This window comes from Cibotium barometz, chromosome 41, assembly GCF_041138505.1.
Source record: "Cibotium barometz isolate CiBa-2024 chromosome 41, ASM4113850v1, whole genome shotgun sequence".
In the NCBI taxonomy this organism is placed as follows: domain Eukaryota; kingdom Viridiplantae; phylum Streptophyta; class Polypodiopsida; order Cyatheales; family Cibotiaceae; genus Cibotium; species Cibotium barometz.
Genome location: NC_141086.1, coordinates 338237 through 356603, shown reverse-complemented (window position 1 = coordinate 356603; position 18367 = coordinate 338237). Strand labels below are relative to the sequence as shown.

General features: G+C 46.2%; 1 long non-coding RNA gene across 10 annotated transcripts in view; it reads right to left on the bottom strand.

The window, feature by feature from the left end:
* Positions 1-18367, bottom strand: part of LOC147614575 (uncharacterized) — a 298802-nt gene that overhangs the window by 14811 nt on the left and 265624 nt on the right. For 3 of the 10 annotated variants that reach the window (XR_015262917.1, XR_015262918.1, XR_015262914.1), the window contains exon 3: positions 17492-18366. The exons of 5 other annotated variants lie outside the window; for them this stretch is intronic. This is a non-coding gene — a long non-coding RNA (uncharacterized LOC147614575). 2 more of the 10 variants (XR_015262919.1, XR_015262920.1) reach the window with 2 other exon arrangements.

The window sequence follows — 18367 nt, the reverse complement described above, 5'->3', positions numbered from 1 at the left end:
GGCAAAACACTGAAGGCTTTGCGTTCCGACAATGGGGGAGAGTATATGTCCAAACAGTTTCAGGACTTTTGTGATGCTAAAGGCATCAAGAGGGAGCTCTCTACTCCTTATGATCCTCCACAAAACGGGACAGCAGAGAGAATGAATAGGACCATCCAGGAGAAGGTCCGTTCTATGTTGTCACATGCTGCGTTACCTCATGGTTTTTGGGCTGAAGCTGTTATGACAGCCGTTCACCTTATAAATAGGTCACCTAACACGAGGCTTGGTGGGAAAGTGCCAGAAGAAGTATGGACAGGGAAGCCTCCGTCATACAAGCACTTGAGAGTGTTTGGTTGCGTTGCGTACGTGCACATACGTAGGGAAATGCGCACCAAACTTGATCCTAAGTCTCACAAATGCATATTCCTAGGATATGGTGACAGAGGTGAAATGGGGTATAGACTTTGGGATCCCGTGAATAAAAAGATTATACGCAGCAATGATGTCATTTTTGATGAAACATGCATGTATAAGGAGCCTGCAAGGCAACAGGAGCCTAGCAGAGTCATCTTTGATGATGATGGACATCATGGACAACAACCAAGGGCTGTAAATCAGCCATTACAGCAGCAAAACCAGCCCTTAAATGGTGCTGAAAATGGTCCAAATGGACAGCCAAAGATGGCAGAAGATATCCCTATGGATATACCACAGTTAGAGGAGATACCGGGCATGATTTTTCAGCCTTATGGCATGGAACAGGAGCCACCAATGGGTGATATGCAGGCTGGACAGCAACCTGCAAATGATGGTCATTGGGTACGGAGGTCCACAAGACCCTCCAGAGCCCCTGACAGGTTTGTTCCAGGGGTTGACTATTTGATGCTTACTGACTGTGGGGAGCCCTCATGTTATAAGGAGGCTTTACAGAGGGCAGACAAAGCTCTATGGGAGCGTGCCATGAAGTCAGAGATGGATTCTCTGCATAAAAATGGAACTTGGAAGTTGGTGCATTTGCCTGCAGGCAAGAAGGTTTTGCCATGCAAGTGGGTTTACAGGCTCAAAGTTGCACCAGATGCAAAGCCAAGATACAAAGCCAGGTTAGTGGCTAAGGGCTTCAAGCAGGAATATGGTGTGGACTTTGATGAGATCTTCTCTCCAGTGGTCAAAATGACCACACTTAGAGCTGTGTTAGCTTTGGTTGCACATGATGATCTGGACTTGATTCAGATGGATGTGAAGACTGCTTTTCTTCACGGTGATCTCCATGAGGAGATATATATGCAGCAGTCAGAGGGTTATGCAGTGAGTGGAAAGGAGAAGCTTGTATGCAAGCTGAAAAAGAGTCTTTAAGGACTCAAACAGGCACCAAGGGAATGGTATCATAAATTTGATACATTCATGAAATCCCAGAAATTCAGGAGAAGTGACATAGATCACTGCTTGTACACCAAGAAAGCTTTGGATGGCAGTCTATTGATCCTCATCTTGTATGTTGATGATATGTTGATTGCCGGGAAATCTCGTAAGGAGATGGATACCTTGAAGCAGAGGCTGCATCGAACCTTTGATATGAAGGATTTGGGTGATGCAAATCACATTTTGGGTATGCGGATACTTCGGGACAGAAATCAGCATGTGTTGTATTTGTCTCAGAAGGAATACATTGGCAAAGTCTTGCAGAGGTTCAATATGGACGGGGGGAAGAAGACTAGTACTCCTTTGCCTCCATATGTGAAACTCAGTGCTATGGACAGCCCACAGTCAGATAGAGACAGGGCTGATATGGCCAAGATTCCGTATGCTTGTTGAGCTTGGCAAAGCAGCAGGCAAGACATTTATGCCTTGAATCCTCAGAAATCAGCTTGCAGTCAAGGGGCTTTTGCCCAATTTCTGTTCGGGACTGTTGTATGCAGTGTTCGGGACTGTAAAAGTCTGATTTTCACTCATTTGGACAGCCATGGTTGCTACTAGGCCGGACATTGCATTTGCAGTGGGAGTGGTTTCTAGATACATGGCCAACCCTGGCAAGAAGCATTGGGAAGCAGTGAAAGGTGTCATGAGATACTTGAAGGGCACACAGGATATGTGCATTTGTTTTGGCAAACAAGATGCATTAGTGCATGGTTACACGGATTCGGATTATGCCGGTCATCCAGATAACCGGAAGTCTACTACCGGTTATGTGTTTACATTCACAGGAGGTGCTGTGTCATGGATATCCAAGATGCAGAAGTGCACTGCCTTATCTACTACACAGGCCGAGTATATTGCAGCCACAGAGGCTTGTAAGGAGGCATTATGGCTATCTCGGTTAGTGGTTGATTTGGGTTATACAGGGGATATTCCATTGTTGCATTGTGACAGTAAGAGTGCCATCCAGTTGGCAAAGAACCCTGTCTTTCATGCAAAGACGAAGCATGTGGATGTGAAGTATCACTTCATCAGAGAGGTGATAGAGAACAAGCAAATTCAGCTTGTTAAGATTCATACGGATGACAACCCAGCTGATCTGTTGACAAAGAGTTTGCCTCCGGAGCGGTTTGCTCATTGCAGACACTTGATGGGCATTGGATGAGGCCAGTTTCAGCCTTGATATGGCCTTGTATATTATCATGTACATGCTGATTTTTCTTTTCCTTTACTTAAGGGCACTTTGCCTTTAAGTGGGAGGTTGTTGGGGTAAAGGCATAATGCCCACCCTTATAGTGTGTACAAGCCCATAAGTTATAGTACATAGTACACTTAGTACTTTTAATGTACTAAGTGCACTATGTGTACTAGTGCAATATACATGTGTGATAGGAGAGTCACACACTCATGCCTCATGAGTTGACTTATCCCCACAACTCTCTCTCTCTCTCTCCCTTGTTCTCTCTGTGTATGTCTCCCACATGAACATTAACCTAACCCTAATTCTTCTTTCTCCCACACACCCTCAATGAACCCATCTCAAAAAAGACACTCTACAACTAAGATTTCATGGTGAGCGCTCGTAGGGATATACCCATGTCCAGCTAGTGTGGAGCCCGAGCAAGTCCAACTGAATGAGACAATTTATCTATTACCTTGAGAGAGAGAAAAGAACTTTAAAGGCCCACGCTGGTCTGCTGCCTCAAAGATCTGGCGTAGGGAATGTGACTCTCTGAATAAAATGGGATATCTCTCTCTGATGGCTATATATGCTCTGCATCTGCATACATAATGCTCCTCACTCTCCACCTCCTCTCTGCACAATCTGCATACCCTCTCCTCTCGAGGGATCCGTGCTGCTCTGCCAGTCTCAATCTCCAATCGGTGTGATGAAACTCTGAGCTGACCAATAGCCACTCGGGAGCCATGTGGTAAAAAGCCCTCCATGTATCTAGGCCTCTCTATAAATCCATCATCAGTGATACTCATGAAGTGATCTATGTAGTATAGCATCTTCGGTGGAAGAGGCTGTGTAGGCGATATCCATGTCTCTCGTGTATAGAGCTGCCATAGATCCTATCTCAATACTCTGTTCCTCTCACTATGAGAGAGACGGATATGTGGTGCATCCCTATCATACTGGAATGGTGGTAGATGATCCATGTCTAGGCCATGCTGTGAGAACCAATGTGTAACCTGTGCATACCATGATCCTCTGTCTCCTGCCTCAGCCAGCTGTCTAGATGCCTCAAAAGCTCTGTATGACAATCTCTCCTGTGGCATCTCTCTGAATCTGTCTAGCAGGCATATAGTCTGAAATATGGCCTCTACCATCATAGGAGGCGCAGCAAACTCTCCTCGAATAATGTCATGAGGTACTGACGGTTCGCTGCGTATCATGCGTGCCATCATGAAGGCCTGTGGTCTCTCTATCTGTGTCCACCAATGGGTACCAAGGCCTGGCGCCATACCGCTGCTCCATACATCAATGCCGGTGTGACTAATGTGTCAAATAGCCACCCCTTCGTCCGGGGCTCCTGAAAATGCGCCTGGTGGCACTGTCTCTCTAGCATAGCCAATGCTGCATATCCCCGTGTCAATCTAGCTCTGGCTGCTGAACCCATGGTGAAGCGTGTGGCTGCTGCACAGAAGGTAACCCCTAGGTACACGTATGATGTCACCACCTCCACCTGGCATCCTGCGAGAGTGAATGTCAGCTGACTCCTGCCCTGTCTCGATGTATGAAAGACCATAATCTTGGTTTTCCCAAGGTTCACAGTAAGACCCCTCTGTGTGCAGAAATCCTCGAGTGCATGTAGATGCTGCTGTAGACCACCTGCAGACTCAGACACTAATACAATATCATCAGCATAGAGCATAATATGTATTGAGGTACCTGCTAAATCAACTCCATCTCCGCCTCCCCGTGTAATGAAGTCAGCCACCTCATCAATGTATAACCCAAATAGCGTGGGGGAAAGTGGGCATCCTTGCTTCACACCAATGGTGCTAGCAATAGTCTCGGACATACCTCCTGGACATCTGACTCGCCCAAAAACCTGCTCATATAATGCATAGATGCCCCATGTCATATCTGTTGGTATGCCAAGAGACTGCAGGCGCTGAAAGAGCCTCTCTCGTGGTACTGTGTCAAATGCCTTGCGGAAATCCACAAAGCAGCAATAGAGCTTTCTCTTCCTCACTCTGGCCTGATCAATCATACATCTCAAAGTGAATACATGGTCAATGGTAGAGAAAGCTCTCCTAAAGGCTGCCTGCCTTGATGAGCGTAAACCTGCTCGCTCAGCATATAAGCTAAGCTCTTGCTCCAGCACTGCACCATAGAGTTTGGCCAGCACGTGGCCAACCATAACCGTCCTATAGTTGCTCGGATCGAGCATATCCCCTGTTTTGTGAATTGGCACAATGGTGTGCATCGTCCACTCCGCAGGCAAACCCTCTGCTAGTGCCCTGTTAAACAGGTGTGCAAGAAAAGGAGCTAAAGAATCTACTGCATATATGAGATGCTCACCCTGCAGGCCCATATGGTCGACGGCCCGTCCATGCTGTAGGCGGCGGATAGCTTCCTGTACCATCGAGTGGGTAAAGAAGCTAGCTGTGGTAGGTCGGGGCTCCTGTGGCTGAGGTATAGGTGGCTGCTGTGGGGCATGGTATAGACCCTCTGCATGTGTGTGCCATGTCTGTGGGTCTGGGTCTGCAATAGGTGTCGGGGTCCGGGGCTCTCTGAAGTGCTGCCATGAGACAGGGCTATCTCTACTCATGAAGAAATGAAAGATCTCTAGCTCCTGTATCTCTGCGAAGGCCCGCCTTTTGCGGCGAGTAAGTCTCCTCATCTCTCTCCTCAACTCCTGCTCTGTGATGGCTCCCAAGGCTCTCTGTATGCGAAGCCGTGAGTATAGGGCTCTGCACTCATCATCATACCATCTGTTCTGGGGCATAGTCCCAGGTCTCGCAGGCTCTCCTGAGTGTACACGATGTGGGAAGCTCTGTAATGCAGCCGTGTGTAGGAGTGATGCCAGCTGGGCTGTAATGGTATCCATAGGTGCCAGGGGATCCATGAGTAGGAGCCCATCCTCTACTCTACCAGTGTATATGTCTGCCATGTCATGTGTGAAGTAGATGGTAGTGTGTGGCGTCGGTATGTGGGGGGCTGGTGATACTGGTGATCCGGCTAGTGAAAATGCCAAGTATGTATGATCTGCCCCAATAGGACGAGGTGGAATGGAGAATGAGGTGACAAGCTGTGATGCCTCCAAAGACCCCATAATGTAGTCTACCACCGTGCCTCCGGTCCGCATATGACCACCATGTGGGAAGCATGTCAGCCCTCCTGATCCCGGCCACTGTAGCATCCCGTTATAAATAACGAGACGATGCCTGGCTCCCAACTCTAGTAAGTGGTCCCCATAATGTCCTCTGTCTGGTCCAGTGTCCTCTGATGCCCGACTAGCCCCTATCTCCTCTGGATCCACAGGGTGGAGGATCCCCATGTCATCATAGTCATACACCTCACACTGTCTGCTCTGTGTGTGGGCATTGAAGTCGCGCGTAAGAAATACTTCCCCTAGTGTAGAATAATGCATAATCTCCTCTGACAGACAAGTGTATGGCGAGGCTCCTGTCTCCTCACCCTGTGGCATGTCCTCTGTAATGACATAGGAGAGCGTGTGAGAGGGCTTCCTTGGGCCCTTAAAGCCCCCATCAAGAGACTCAAACCAGCAAAATATATATATATTGGGTGGACGCCTCGATCATGCAGTCGAACACCTTATACGCCTCGAACTGTCAGAGGTGCACCTCGTAACAACTATGATACAGTGATACTATCCTCCTCCATAATAGAATGCAAAGCAACAAGCAACAACAGTATCTCCCCTATGTGATAGGATCTTTTGAGATCTGGGGTGTCTACATCTGGGGTGTCTACAGAGGACAGAGCAGTCTCTACAGGTTTTTGGTGTGGCCTTCGGGGGCATTGATCAATTGGCGCAAGATGGATCAGTAGCGCTCCCGCTCCGGCATGGAGCCCCGACCCGGGTTTTAGATGGATTCCTCTTGGCACAGTAGTGCGGTATCTAGGATGCCAGATTGGACTTGATTTGTCACCTACAAAGCAGATCGCCCCGCTTCTTCTGAGCATTCGGAAGAAGCTTCTATATTGGAGTACAGCTCGGCTTTCCTTGGCTGGGAGGGTGGTGGTGACAAATCAGGTGCTTTTAGCGACTATGTGGTATATCACGTCTTGCTGGATTTTCTCGAGCTCTTGCATCAGCCAAGTACAGAGGCTGATCAGGAACTTTCTTTGGTCAGGGCGAGATGGTCAGCCGGCCCCAGCAAAGGTTGCTTGGGCAGTTATTACTCTTCCACGGGCCCAGGGGGGCTTCGGCATTATAGATCCAGCTGATCAGAGTAGAGCCTTGTTGGGGAAGCTTATTGTTCGGGGGCTGCTTCTAGGCACTGAGCCTTGGAAGCAGCTTCTTTTTCAGCGGCTGCAGGCTAGTGCTCCCCCAACAAGGGGCACTTGGGCACCAGAGATACGGTGGATCTTCATAGAGATGAGGAGGACAGGCCTCAGTAGAGGATGGGAGGACAGATTTGCCTTGAGCATCCTGCGAGCTTGGGAGTTGCTTAGACCGGGCTTTCTCAGAGACCTCCCACTTGTGATGAGGAGCGGGCCAGACAGCCGCTCATCTGGAGCCCCGGGGGCGTCTCACTCTCAAAACAAATCGTGCACTCACTAGTAAAACCCCGTGTACGTGGGAACAGAGGATCACGTATCCGCGTAGGCTATCGTGGACCTAGTGAGAGAAAGAAAGAAAGTAATATTAACGTTAAGGAAGACCCCAAGGGTCTATGAGACCAGAAGTGATACAATGGTACCATGGAAAACTAAAAGAAGAAACCATCTATAACACTAGTGTATGTACAAGTAATCAGTTGGATACCGTATGTAGAGTGAGATATATCATGATCAGCTATGCCAATACCCGCCTCAGCAAGAACTTATCTAATGGCAGAGAGAATGTCGAGCCTCTGCGATGGGAGCATGTCACATCGGCAGAGAATCTCCTCGATCTGCCTCTGTCGGATGCAAGGTTGTGGTGCTCTGGATCAAGGGTGTCTAGTTTGCAGGAAGATAGATCGGGCACTCACTGAGCACTCCTCTAGGGTGGTGGGCTACGATGTCGAAGCAGAGGCACTGGTATGGGTAGTGGACTCCGATGTGGATTGCTTGTACCGCAAAGAAATCTATGCTGGCTATCTAAGAGGTGTCCTGTCGAGGTTGGGCATGTCTCTCAACGTGTTGCCTCAGTACTACATCCATGTATCATCTGAGCTCCAACAAGTACATGCCCAAGCATCTCTGATCCTCATATTGTATCACCCCATTCTCTCATAGTAGGCCAGGCAGCTAACCATGTAGTGTGTCATCCTCTACCGCTATGTGTGGTCACCTCGCTGCCCTGCTTCTGTTCGTACAACTCTGAACTGAATCTGACATGTTCATACAGTCCATACAATGCCACGTCATCATTCTGTACCATCGTACTTGCTGCCAGACTGTACCTGACTGCTGTACCAGCCTGCTGTACAGCTGAATCAACATTTGTACCTGCTAAAGGTGCCTTGCAGTACACAAATTGGATTTCTATAACAAAAATTTGGGGTTTTTCTGATTTGGGGCTTCCATTTCCTTCCAACACTACTCGGTACCGAATAATTGCAATTCTTTTCTTCAGTTCATTACAACAAGTACAAGCAACTAAAGCACAAGTGACTGCAATTTACTGGCGGTTTGTGCATTTAGGGCTTGATAGTGCACAGCAATGCATTTTTGGCTGTATACAGATTATTTTTGAGCCTCTTTGTAGTTTGTGCATTTGTATCAATGACACACAAAGCAGCGATGCATTTGGTGCACTCTCACATGAGGATAAGTTGGATTGCACCAACTACTCCTAGTGGAGTTTTATGGTCAAGAACTTGCTGATGGCCAAGAGCCAATGGTGACGAGCCTAGACCTGCAGACATTGCACCTGCAACTCCTAGCAGGAATACTTAACAGGCACCAACACCTGCAGTTGCCACTCAAGAGCAACGCACGCACAATGCACGTGATGCTCAAGCTAATAAAGAGATCCATTATTCCTCACATCCGTTCATGTAAAACCTCACAGCGTGCATGGGATGTATTGGAGACTATGTACCAAGCCAAAAATGAGCCCAAGGTTGCCTCTTTGAAGAAAGAGATTGAAAACTTGCAAATGAACAAAGGGTATAGCATGGCTGATCATCTTACGATCTTATGAAGATCCATCATGGTTCTGATCTATGCATTACAGATGTATTGTATGTGCCTCGAGTTTGTTGTCATTCTCCTCTTTTGCTACAAGACGATATGTTGTGAACTTAGATGGAGAGTGCGGGATAGAGAAAAGGACTATGTTATAGTCACTTCTGGCACATTGTACAAAGGCTTGTATCATTTGGACTCATATGAGAAGAGAGGACAGGATGCATGCTTAGCCACTACTTCTAGTTCTGCCATGCAAGAGGCAGAATTATGACATGCAACGTTTGGACATGTAAATTTTGGAAGCTTGATGCTACTATAAAGGTATCAAACAGTGCAAAATATGCCACATATAGAGCTACCACCTCCACATGTATGTGAAGGATGCATCTTGGGGAAGATGCACAAAAATGCCTTCCCCAAGGATGGATCAGTAAGGGCCATCCCAAATTACAGCTCAAACACAATGATGTGTGGGATCCCATAAGGATATCATCACTTGGGAAACATCTATACTTTGGAACGTTCATTGATGACTACTCCATATATGCATGGGTTTACCCTTTAAAGGAAAAATCTGAGGGCTTTATGTGTTTTCAGCATTATGTTGCCAAAGCTGAAAATGAGATGGGTTGCAAAGTGCAAACCCTCCGCTCAGATCGAGGGGGGGATATATGTCAAATGCATTTAAGGCATTTTTTGGCAGAAAAGGGCATAAAGCATGAGTGTACTATGCCATACACACCACAACAAAATGGTGTGGTAGAAAGGAAATCATGTCATTGATGGAGATGGCCAAACGCATGGTAAAGGACAAGACTCTCCCTCATAAATTCTGGATGGAGGCTATTATGTGTGCTACACATGTTTTTAACATGTGCCCAATAATTTAGAAAAGCATTGAAGACTATCACTCCATACGAGGCCTAGTATGACAGAAAGCCCAACGTTGACTACTTAGGACTTTCGGTTGCCTTGCATATGCTCATGTGCCTCCACAGATTAGAGGCAAATTGGATGACAAGGCAATCAAAATTTGTGGGCTACAGCACTGGTAGCAAAGGATATCGTCTCTACAATCAGTGCAGTCAGGATCTTTGAAAGTAGGGATGTTGTATTTGCTGAAAATTCAACTCAGCCACTTGTGGAGTTTAGAAGGTCCTTTCAGAATGGCCCACAAGATATGTTTCAGGGACTGCTACCATTGGGCATAGAAGGAAGAGCCAACCAACCACATGAAATGCCAAATGAACAGCATATGGATGCTGAAAATCAGCCCCAAAATCAGCCCATTGTAGACAATGACATTGAGTAGTACATGAAGAGCGGACAGTATCGGAGGAAGCTAGAACAGTGCCTCGTTGGCTGGTTCGTACTTTACAAGAGAGAAAACTCTCAGCTCCTTTGCATAGCAGGACACGGGCTAGTTCTAGAAATGTAAAAGAAAATGCCGATGTGGCCTGCATGAGTAGTCTATGTGCCATAGATGAGCCAGCTTCATTTGAGGAAGCTAAGGAAGATGAGCACTGGAAAGAATCCATGCAACAAGAGATTGATGCAATCCAAAAAAAATTGCACATGGAATCTGTGGACTTGCCACCAGGCAAGAGACCAATTGGTACAAAGTGGGTGTACAAGGTTAAGAGAAAGTCTAATGGTACCATTGACAGGTACAAACCAAGACTAGTTGCCAAAGGCTATGCCCAACAAAAAGGCATAGATTATGATGAGACATTTGCACCTACTTCCAGGTTGTCCACTATTAGGTGTTGTTGTAGTGCACCAGTTGGACATCAAGATAGCTTTTCTCAATGGAGACTTGCAGGAAGAAGTTTATGTGAATCAGCCCATTGGTTTTGTGATACCTAGCCACAAGGCTAAAGTGTGTAAGCTCAAGAAAGCACTTTATGGTCTCAAACAAACTCCCAGAGCTTGGTATGAGAAGGGCTTCTAGAATAGTCCAACAGAAAGCACACTCTATGTAAAAGAGCATCATGGGATTTTACTTGTGCTCATTCTTTATGTGGATGACATGTTGTTGCCTGGGAATAATGAGGATGCAATGTTGAATTACGGGCATCATTTGAGATGTCAAACTTGGGTCTACTGCACTATTATCTTGGCAAATAGTTTATGCAAACAGATGAAGGCACTGTTATGCTTCAATCCGAGTACATAAAGAAGCTCCAACAAAAGTTTGGGTTCCAGGATTATAAGCCCATTTCTACACTAGTTGAACAAGGACTCGAGATGAGTATGCATGATGCAAGAGAGCCATACGGCATGAGCATGCAAAGCCAAGCAATTGGTTGTCTTATATATTATATTTGTGCAACACAAGGCCCGACATACAGTTTGGTGTTTCGCAGGCCAGCAAGTACATGCACATATTCCTGGTACCAAGATATGGCAAGTAGTGAAGAGGATAGCTATTCCCCTATCTTGAAGGCACCCAAGATCTTGGATTTTTTTTCCCTAGGGGAAGCAGCTTAAATTATATGCTTACAGTGATTCAAGATTGGGCAGGTGACTATGACGGCAATCCACCAGTGTATTTTTTTCTTGGACAGTCATGCGTATCTTGGCTGAGCAAAAAGCAACCCGCTATTGTCACCTCTACTTGTGAAGCTAAGTACAAGCAGCTTTCACAGCGACAGTAGATTGTGTATGGCGGAGGAGGTTTCTTGCAATCCTCTGTGATACCCACCACCATTCTCACTAACAATCAGAGTGCTATGGATGTGGCAAGAAATCCAGTTTTCCTTGCCCGCACTAAGCACATAGAGGTTCACTATCACTGTCAAAGAGAGGCTATATGCAAGGGAGATTACATTCATCTGTTGCTCTACACAAGACAATGTTGCATATCTATTTACAAAGGCATTGCCTAGAGAAAAGTTTCAAGCTTTCCGCAAAGCTTTAGGCTTAGTCTCCTAGATAGAAAGAAAGAAAGAAAGAAAGAAAGAAAGAAAGAAAGATTTTATTAATGTCTTCTAAAGGCCAAAAAACGGCCTATGAGACAAAACCCGTGTACATCATCATCATGCCTCAATGGACATCAAATGGATACAAAAGCAAAAAAAAGTACAAAGTACTCTATAATGTGGAGATAAATCACATTCACGACTCTCGTTAACTACTCTGGAGTAGGTGGGAGGGAGGGGGAGTACATACATCCAATAAAGCATCTAGCTCCAACCGGTGCCAATGACTGGGTGTAGGATGTCATACATCGGGTTAGGCATCAGACTGATCTGCCTATGTTGGCACATAGAAGCAATAGGGCTAGGGTTAAGACAACAATCACAGCTCACACATACACACAAGAAGCATGTCAACTAGTATGAGAGTGGAAGAAGTACTTGCACGTATACTGATGTTTTATGAAATGAAGTACAACTTATAATGGAAGTCCTAGTTTAAGGGTCCTTTCACACAAGGTGTCAAAGGGAAAAAACCCAATAGGATAAAAGTGCCCCTGGAGTTATCTCGTGTTCACATGTGACACTACATACCTGCATATGCCTTCAAATCCCCCCCCCCCCCCCCTAGTGAAACATTTGAACGTGTACAAGGTGGCAGATGTAATTTACTATCAGCCAATAGCTCAATCACATGATCAATGCCCCTCTCAAATGGCCGACCATCTCGTAACTCACTCAAAAATACATCACGAAACTCTTTTAAAACATCATCCGAATTTGTTGTTCTTTGGTAATTTCACTACTTGAAACATAATTACATTCAGAAGTAGATGTTCTTAACAAAATTTCAGCATTGAAAAGATCAAGAAAACAACAATATGACTCAGAATTTAGATCAAAAGGGCTTCATATATATCCTTGGTCGAAGCCTAAGTCAAGTTTACATCACTAAATCCACAAGAGACATCACCCTAGATTTCATACAGTTCACGGTCATGAACAAATGAGAGCCTATAAGACCAGTAATCTAACATCATTGTTTGCTCTTATCAAAAAACCAAGACATTCCCAAGATCACGTCCACATAAGGTTCACGATGTGTAAGTCCACAACCTCTCGATAGTCTTGAATCTAGACCTCCAACCTAGGAAGGTTCAATTCCACATTTTCCACGTCTAGGTATCACTTGCCACCATGGGTAGCAGAGTATCTCCACCAAACGTAAAGAAATAAAATTGTGAATAGATCCGTTGTCAAATAGAATCCGCAGTTGATGGCCACCTATACATCCCTCTGCTCAGAAGAGATCAACAAAGGCAAACTCACTAATTTGACACCCCAAGCAACAACTACTACTACTAGCCATGTAGAAAAAAGCTTATCAATTACTTTTGCTAAAAATAAAGGCTTCCAAAATGCCTTTCTCCTCTCACACAATATTGAGAGAGAGTTGGCCCCTTTATAGCTTCAAGGTTAAGGTTTGCGACACACAAATCTTATCTCTAACATGAGATGGTTTTCTACACACACACCCCTTATCTCTAACATGAGCATACAATTTCAACACCCCCCCTCAATGCTAACCATGGGACATGGCCACATGGGAAGGCATTGGACATACTCATAAAAAAAACAAGAGGGAAAGCCTTTATATCATAGGCTGGTACAAGAATGGCTTAGTCACAGGGGACGCAGGGGACGGGAGCTTGGGATGCGGGGACGTCGTTCCGAGAAGTGACAGCAATGGGGACGGACGGACGTCCCCCTAGAGGCGTTCCTCACAAGAGACAGGGCAATAGGGACAGTTACTGGATGGGGACGCTGGGGGCGACAGTAGAGAGCCGTTGCGCTCTCCAACAATCGGTTTATCTGGCCTTTTTTTATTTGACCGTTTGGGGACGCCATCTCCTCTTGCCTTGCCCCTTGCCTCTTCTCTTGAGTCTTGCCGAGTTTTCTCTCTCTCTTGCCTATCTATATAAGAACAAGCACACACACACACACACACTTCCTCACAAACACACCATCAAGCATTCAAGGAAGTTCAACTTTCAAGTCTCTTGAGTCTTCGGCACTTTGCTCATTGCTCAAGCTTCAAGCGGCAAGCCAACTCTAGTCTCTAGTATATATTGTCTCTAGTCTCTCTCTCTCAAGCCTCTTCCAACTTCCAAGCCTCGAGGCTCTCACACAAGCACTCTAGTCTCTAGTCTCTAGTCTCTCTGCCATCTTCAACCATGGCATCCTCCTCACATGCCGGGACTTCCCGTAGAAGAACGAGGACATGGTGGGAGGAGGTTAACTATACCCCATCCCCTCATGGAGGCAGTTCTCGGCCATGGGCATGCAAGCTTTGCCCGTATTGGCGAACGGGTGGTGCTGACAAAGTGCAAGCCCACCTCTTGCATGAGTGGGCATGAGGTGCGGTTTTGCACGAATGTCACACCTAGAAAGAGACGAGAACTTCTTGACAAGCATGTCGTCTACGAGGCGGTCAAAGCGGCAAGGACGACACCACGAATGGCCGTGGATCCCGCGACGATGGGTAGAGGAACTCAAGACTCTATGATGGAGTCATGTGGTGGATCGGAATCATGCACACCATCACCTTTACAAACGAGTCGGAATGTTGTTCCATCCACGACGTCGGTACCCTCCATCTCCACGGCCTCTCAACCCTTGCATGGCCCACGGCGACAATCTACACTTGGAACCTCAAGTTGAAGGAGGAGGTGGATATGGCGGTGACCCGCTTCTTCTTCCACGACCACATTGCCTTTCAAGCGGCTAGGTAAGTGCGATCGATCATTGTCAATTCATCATTCATGTTTTCATCATCCTAGTCCCCTTCTCGTTAGTAAATTGCCTTCTCATTAGTAAATTGCTTCAAGGTCATGGTTGAAGTATGGCTCAACCTATAAGCCTCCCTCATCCGAGAGCTTGCGCACGCATTGTAGAGTAAGCAGCTGACAACACAAAGCGGCAATGGGAAAGGAACGGAGTCTCCCTCATTGTAGATGGATGGAGCGACACCCGCAAGAGGAGTATTCATGGCGCGGTTGCATATTTCCGTAGAGAGATTTACTTCATCTCATCTCATGATGCATCCGGCACTAGGAAGAGCGCGGATGTGCTTGCGGTGAAGTGGGCTACCACCATGGAGATCATTGGCCCCGAGCATGTAGTGGGCTTTGTTGCGGATGGGAAGCCTTCCAATAGGGTGGTAGGAGCTATCCTCCAAGGTATGTATGGACATGTCACGGTTTACCTAAACAACCTCCTCGAGAACATAAGGGCATTGCCATGGATCAGCCCGCTCATTGAGAAGGCCAACACCATGGTCTCCTTTGACCTCAACCACCAAAGACTTCGGTATGAGTTCAACAAGAGGTACTCTCTCTCTCTCTCTCTCTCTCTCTCTCTCTCAAATATTCTGACACCCGATTTGCCTACAACTTCCTCATGTTGGGCCGGTTGAAGGATTGTAGTGGTGCTTTGAAAGGGCTTTTTCTTAGCGACGAGTTTGTTGACATGCAAGAGTCTCATGGCCAAGAGTGTAGGTTACGAGCGGATGACACCTCTTGGTGGGAGAGTGTGAAGACCACGGATGCTATGGTGAGACCCATAGTCCACCTATTGAGAATTGTAGATGCTATGCAACCATGCATAGACAAGGTCTATGAGGCCACGGATCGCATGATAGAGAAGTTGAAAGACTTCGTGCCTGACGAAGACAAATACGAGGAGATCCATGCCTTGTGTCTAGGAAGGTGGAATTCCTACTACTCTCCATTGCATGCAGCAGCTTATATGGTGGACCCATAATTCCAAGGCAACAAGCAGGAGAGCGACCGAGAGGTGAGCGCTGGAGGGAGGATCATCTTGGACCGTCTTGTGCCTGATGCATCGGTTAGGCGCAAGATTACGGACCAGCTTTCCATGTACAGGTTATTTCATGGCTCCTATGGTTGTCATGATACACAGATCGACCGCTCCAAAGTTGGTGCTGCTCTATGGTGGAAGGACTTTGGTTCGGATGGACCGGGGCTGCATCAACCGGCCATCCGCATACTTAGCCAAAAAGTCAGCTCCTCTTGCTTGAAGCAACTTTGGAGCACCTGCAGCCACATTGCCTCTAGGAAGTGGAACCGACTCGGGGTAGAGCGTGCCAATAACCTTGTCTTTGTTAGTGCAAACTTGCAAACGCTTTGCAAGAGCGTGACCAAGAAGACACATCCACCATTCACCGAGTGGGAGATGAGTCAACAAGAAGAGCAACAAGAGGATGAGATGCAGCAGTAACATGCCAATGAGAATGAGAGTGAGGATAAGCTTGATGCTCCTTTGGCACAAGCTACCCATGACCATAAGGCGAGCACTTCACGTGGATGATCATTCATGGATACACCTTATTGGGTGAGCTGGTCGGCTGGCTGAAATCTGGCCGATTGCATCATGTCTTGCATAAAATGAATAATGTTGATAATAATATGGTAAAAACGCCAAATAAATGCTATAAAATATGAAAAAAATACTGGATGATATTCTAAGTCTTCTGCAATGATCTAGATGGTCTATATGCATATGGGATGAATGATATGCAAAATGCAAACATGTTCTCATGCAAACTCTAAGGCTTCTACGGACTTCTATATGCATGAATTATTCTCTCCAAGTGGGTTAAAGGACTTTGACTAACTGACTAACTCTCCAAGACTGAGGAATGCCCTACGTAGCTCATGCCTGACATATCATGGACTAAGGATTACAATGGGGTTACGGCATACGACAAATATCAAATCCTAAAGGGTTCTACTCTTGTAGAGTGTTGCACTGATGATGAGCCATCTTGTCACCATGCACTACAGTGCAGAGTGCATGTGACACACATTGCCTTCGCGGTCTTCATCTTGGCCACATGATAGATAAGCTTTTTGTCCATATTTAAAGCTATAATAGACTGAGCTCGTTCATCATCTTCCACAACTTCATAATCATCAAAATCCACCACCTTTATGCCTTTCACCAAAGGCCACAAACCCTTGCTCAAAAGAGCATACCAAAATTAGACTTGCGAAGTGTAAAACCCTTCTCCATCAAAATTGTTCACTGGTATGTGTATCCTTTGACATGATGATGATGGGAAGATAGGAGAGGTCTTACTACTTGCCTTATAAACGATAAGAGCAATGTCTAGCTCCTTTACAAGAAATGGATGCCTCAATACAAGAGAGAGCCAATGCTTAATGAAGAAAGTGAAAAGGTCTTAAGCTTTTAAAAAGAATTTACCTTAGAAGTAGGTAAGAAGAAAACGCTGGACTTACTGCAATGTAATTGGCTGGGGTACGTGTAACTTGTGGAACTGGCAAAACTGGAGAGCTGTAGCATGACTGGTTTTCAATGTGAGAGGAGGTTGATACGCTGCAAACAAATGAGGTCGGCACACCGCCCTCAGCTTTGTCGGCACACACAAACGAGCCTCCCAATGGAGGTCGACACACTGCCACCTCAGCTCTGTCAGCGGACACCAACGAGCCTCCCAAAGAGGTCGCCGAAGAGGCAGCTCTGCCGGACAACGACCTATGCAGGAAGACAACTCCTGGCCTTGCACGTAGAGAGCGTCAGACCTGGGCCGCTTAGCAGACAGAGTCAGCGAGACGACACCAACAAGCAGAATGGCTAGGAGTGAGTTGCCTAGCAGTGGAAGCCGCTGAGAACAAGGAGAGACCCTTTCATGTGAACTGGCTGTGATACCATGTTACAAGAAGTGGATGAGCACAACGGAAGGAAAAAAGGGATAAGGATTACATGGAGTGAGAGAGAGAGAGCGAGAGAGTCATGTAGCAAAAATATTATCAATTACTTTTGCTAAAAATAAAGGCTTATAAATGCGAGAAGCCATTCGACAGTGTCGATAAGTATGCAGCCAGACCTCCTCCTCTCGCACAATATTGAGAGAGAGTTGGCCCCTTTATAGCTTTTAGGCTAGGGTATGCTACACACAAACCTTATCTCTAACATGAGATTGTTTGCTACACACACACACACCTTATCTCTAACATGAGCATACATCTTAGCCCCCGAAGACTTCTTCGGAAAATACTAGGGTGACACCCACAGCCGAGTTTGGCTCGAAGATGGCCTTCTACCAAGACCATCTCCTCCAATTTACCAAACAAGGACTACTTTATGCAATGACACCATGGTGGTATGGACAACAGGACTTAACTGCATGCAGCATGATGTCTCTACATACCTCTAGCTCACTAGCTCAGAGGTACGCCTAATAGGTACTAAGGCAGGGCAGTCAGTGAGATGCTGCATACCCTGTGTTCCTCACTAAAAAAGCTAACCACAGCAGGTGATTTACAAAACATCACCCCTGCATTCCTCTTCCCTCGGATCATACAAGAGAGCATCAAGACCTCCAGCCTCTTCAATCAATCTAATTGAATCCTTACAACTCTTTGAGTAGTAGCATGGCATCTGAGAAAATAAATTCGTCAGAAACTGATCTCGATACAGGCTCATTCTTGACAAGAGAATCTCTGGCTGTATGTCTCAGCTCCATAATCCACGGACTTTCTCTATGACTATCACGATGGCTGAGTACTTAAAAGGAAACCACCATTCCAATCGAAATGGATCGCGTGACCATAATTGTATAGTCGTTTGACAATCTCCTCTCGTGATCATATCAGATCAAAAAGGATCCACTGTGATGGTAACGTGTCCAACC